The sequence below is a fragment of the Nicotiana tabacum genome, chromosome 9, assembly GCF_000715075.1.
Source record: "Nicotiana tabacum cultivar K326 chromosome 9, ASM71507v2, whole genome shotgun sequence".
Taxonomy (NCBI): domain Eukaryota; kingdom Viridiplantae; phylum Streptophyta; class Magnoliopsida; order Solanales; family Solanaceae; genus Nicotiana; species Nicotiana tabacum.
The window spans coordinates 116,646,739-116,651,643 of record NC_134088.1 but is presented as its reverse complement, the minus strand read 5'-3'; the positions used below and the strand labels follow the sequence as shown (position 1 = coordinate 116,651,643).

Here is a 4,905-nt window from a genome sequence, read left to right as displayed (position 1 = left end):
GGCGACAAGCATAATTATGGCATATGCCTTAGTCAGCATTTAAGAAGTCAATATTAACCACTCGACAAGAGAATCAAATCTTTTTTTCCTTGTTATATAAAGCTACTGAAAACCAAAAGCAGTATTGTAGTCAAAAAGCCAAAGAAAAGGCTACGCTTGTGTGCCGATCTTTTGCTAAACGCCGCGTAATAATTAAGAAAATATAACTGCGACGGTTGTGAAAAAAGAAGAATCCTTGGCGGATCTCTGAGTCTGAATTGTTAATTTGAATATGAAAGTGACAATGAAGAATAATTGTTTATACTATTGCAAGTATATTGGCCTCAGAAAGAAATCCTTTTTTTTTTTGGATTAACTCTTTAGAAAAGTTATTGGAGTAAATTTGTCAGAAAATTTTTCTTTCAAAATTTATTTGGATGCCACAAGCACTTGTCTGGAACAATTTGTATGACTAGACGCAGAATATACGGATGCACAAGGATAAAAATAAGTTTTTTTTTTCCAGCAACAACTTTACTATATATTAGATAATAATAGCTCTCAAAGAGACAAATGATATAGCGACATCGTTTACAATCCAACTAGGAAAAGTAGAAATTCAAGTAATTTTATGTAATAGCGAGATAGAAAATTTGGCTAAATTATACGCTAATACTTTCCAAGATCTACGAATATATGTAATATTTATATCTTCAACGGAATTAATTATCTTCCAGATATCTTCACAAGTAGTCTCTATCTCCCATGAGACCACCATCCTTTTTGTTATCATATCCACTACATTTTTTGCATCTGATAGAATATGCACCTTTGACCATCCATTTTTTATAGCTTTTTCCAAAGCTTCACGAATTACTGGCAGTAATGGCTTTTCCAACAAATTGAATTGGGGTGCCAAAGGCTTAGCAAATGACCACAGCTATCCATAGCCATCACTCCAATACTTGCCAACTTCTTTTCCAATTGTAACCCAGCATGCAAACATAACAACACCATCTTGTGCTGATCTAGATTAAGTTGAATGAGCTGAATGTTGGGTTGAACGTTCTGTTAAAACGTGGACCTAATTCACATACGCAAGATTATACATACATAGAGAAAAAAGAGTGCGTTGATTAATGTGTCTCAAAACTCATGGCGCATTAACATGAAACCCACCTACAAATTAAATCACAAAAAATACTTTTTGTGGCTGCTGGGATTCGAGCCCAGGTCTCCACGACCACAACGTGGAATTCTCACCACTAAACTACAGCCACTTTTGTATTACGTTGTCCTAGTGTTTTAAATAATTAGTTCTAATATGAAGTACCTAAAGGTAACAAATTAAAACTAGCTTAGATGATTATGAGAAGTCCAACATTATTGGAACTGGAAGCTAACTAAAGAATTTATTTGACTAATATTTGCAAACACAATTGCAAGGCATGTTAAGGAAGAAAGATTTTTCCTTCTCTTTTCCTTTAAGATTTAGAAAGAGACATCAAGGTCCAAGTATAACAATGATATATGAGCTTCTCAGTTATTAGACCTCAAAGAGGCAAAACATATGAATTAGAACAATCAAAAAATCATCATAACAAAACATGTCGAATTAAATTACGTTGAGTATAACTTATTCAAGAGTTAAAAGGGATTAAAGAATAAATGTGACATATATAATCTCTTTAACTTATTTAAGTTTTCTTTTTCGAGCATAGCGTCTAATTAATTAGTATTCCTTGTGCTGTGAGCTTTTGGTTCGATTGTTTCACGCCTGATTTAATTTTTTTTCCACTGACTCCAAATTTTCTCTAGATATATACACCAAGAAAACTTTGTAGTTCTAAGCTCCCAATGTTTACCTAGTGCTCAAAGCCTTAGTCATTCTATAGAGTTGATATTTAGGAATTAGTCAATACGTCCTGAATTTTAGTTTTAAAGTTTAATTTTTCGAAGCAAAAGTTTTCTGAATTGTCTTAAATAGCAGCCCTAAGAATGACTGTTTGTGTACTCCGGCCTTAAAGCAGGGGGATTTGTATCTATACCCAGTTTTTGGGTCACATTTTAACTTATACCCGCTTTGCAAAAAAAATTGCAAGCGTACCCACTTTTCGGGGAACTTCAGACATACGGGCCCTCAGTAGCAAAAATTTATGTCTAAAGTTTGAACTTCAGAATATTTTGCCTGAAGTGTAGCTTTATCAAAGCAAAACTTCAGATATTTTTGCCTGAAGTTTGGCTTGACTTGGGAAGGCAATCACGCAAATTTCAGTTCATAGTGAAATGGCAAACTTCAGTTCAATAAAATTACAACATGTTTTGGCTGAAGTTTTGTTTTGTAATTGCTGAACTTCAGCATTCTAGGAGCTGAACTTTTGTTTTGTAATTGCTGAACTTCAACATTCTAGGAGCTGAAGTTTTGTTTTGTATTTGCTGAACTTCAGCATTCTAGGAGCTGAAGTTTTTGTTTTATATTTGCTAAACTTTAGTAGTCTTAGAGCTGAAATTATGTTCTGCCTTTCTTTGAAGTTAGATGGCTTTAAAATATAACTTAAGTCAAATTATGTTGAAGTTTTAACTGATTTTTTTGATAATGTTCTGAAATTATTTTTTCTATTTTTTATTTTTCAGTTCTGCAGCCATTTTCTCTCGTTTTTCCTGCGGATGATATCATAAAGCAAGGGGTAAGCTAATTCCAAGAGATAGCGAGAGCAACTATTGTGTATAATAAATTTCGCATGCATGTGTCATTCTTGTGGAAGGTAACTTGGGAGAGATGACATGTAGTAGTCAGTTGCTGTTGTATGTTTAAGAAGGACGGATCAGGAAAAGACATAAATCACACCTACTTTAATCAGCTTGTGGAGTTTTATTTTCTCGTCCTTCAACATAAAATATGTTAGTTGATAAGATTTAATAAAAGCTTTACGGATCCAATCAATAATACTTATACAAAGTCTCATGTGTTTGAGAGAGAGAAAAGAAGAAAAGGAAAAAAATAGGAGGAAGAAGAGGAGGCGTCTGAAGTTGTCAAAATTAGGGTATAGGTTAAAGAATTTTAAAAATATGGGTATAGATTAAATGGGGGCGATCAAATAGGGCGCCGTGTGCAATTTATAGCTTAAAGCCTAAATTAGGCCCCAATCATGAAATCCCAAATTGGCCCAATATTTGCTGTTTGCATGGTGATCCATTTACCGTCGTGGCCCATCCTCTAATCTTTTGCATGTTGTAGCCATTTAGGCCCATACTTTTGATGCAAAGTATTATTTTCCTGATCTAATTGATCAAGACAATTTTAATAAATAAGTTTCAAATATTGTATAGTAACGAAATATTGATAAATTTACAATGCAAGGCTTGGTGAGAGAACTGAGCAGTGGCAAGAATTATGGCGATAAATGCATATTTTTAGCCGGTCCCAAAAATAATAACTAATAAAATATTATATATATGTATTATGTACAAAAAATATACATATTTAATATACTTTTTGGGTAGCGAATACAATTAGTTTCATCCGACCGACTAATTTTACCCAATTATAGTATTACGGGGATCATCAAATGACAACAAATCTTCTTCCTGTTAGAGTGTCTCGCTTTAGATAAAACGTTAGATTGATGTCTCCTCATAGTAATTTTTAAGATAAAATTAGGTTAAAGGTTTTCTTTTAACGGAAACCTATTTTAGACAAGGCCACTAGAAAATGAAACAAAATTTGGACGTGTTTTTCTATTTTGCAAAAACTGGAAAATTAAGCAACTTTTATTTAACAAATCTGGGAGGCTGAAAATTATACGATATTTATATGCCATGTGTATAGAGCGGTTGATCTGACCCATTAGCATTGGTGTCTCTGAGCACCTAATTTTTTACCATACTTGAAATTTTTTAACACTTTTTAGTATGTAAATAATTTTAAGTTTAATCTATATATTTTAACCTTTATTTCATTTTTAATAGGTTTTATTTAAGAAAATTAAAAATCACAAAAAAAAATTATATGTTCTTGATTTTAAAATATTTAACTAGTATTTTTATTTTTTACACTCTCATAAAAAAATATTAATTAAAGTAAGAGTCAATAAGTCATTTTGATGTGGCAAGCTTCTTCCTTATCTTTTGTAACAAACTCAATACACTCCCTCAAAACTCACGTGCCCATACATACTCATATATATATATATATATATATCTTCCGCCCACACACAGAAGAGAGTGACGGGGAACAAACAAAAGAGAGGAGAGCCTAAAAACGCAGCAAAAAGGCTAGCCACCGGAGCTCTTCTTCTTCTTCTTCATCCCTAACCTCTATTCCCCAATTCAAAAAATACCCAAATCAGCTTCAACCCACCCCAAACCAGCCCCAGAAACGCTGAAAACAGCTCCCCAAAATACTGACAAAATAGTCCCAAAATGTTCACAAACAGCAGCTCAAATCGCTGCCATTTTTTGCCGAGAAAACAGCTCCAAAATCCTCCATTAATCCCGTGAAGCTCTGTGCTCAAGGTCGTCGGCGACGAGTTTTCTGTTCGAACTTCGGTCACGGTTCAATTTTGGGATAATTTTTGATCGGAGCTTAATGTTGCACGTTCATTTGGAACAGAGCATTTGTTGTACCGTTATTTACTTTGGGTGCTCCATTATTCAATTCTCAAAAAAATTTGCTACAGTGAGAGGTCTAGTTTTAACTTACCTTATTTCTAATTAATGAATGGCTTTGAAGTCTTATGTGTATGGATGAAATTCTCCTATGGTTTCATGATTAGCTTTTCTAATTGCTGCTTCTAATAATATTTATGTATCGTGGTTTAACATGCTAAAAAATGATTTTAGAATTGGAGCTCTAACCCATTAAAGACAGTAAAAATGGCGTATGTTTTGAACAGTATTCATGTGATATTTGTGAGCTTTTACTTC

The 4,905-nt window shown here is 33.3% G+C and overlaps 1 non-coding gene across 1 annotated transcript; it reads right to left on the bottom strand.

The window, feature by feature from the left end:
• Positions 1-1,187: 1,187 nt before the first annotated feature.
• On the bottom strand, positions 1,188-1,259 carry TRNAH-GUG (transfer RNA histidin (anticodon GUG)). Its single transcript has one exon. It is a non-coding gene; the product is annotated as a tRNA-His (tRNA).
• Between the last annotated feature and the right edge of the window lie 3,646 nt (positions 1,260-4,905).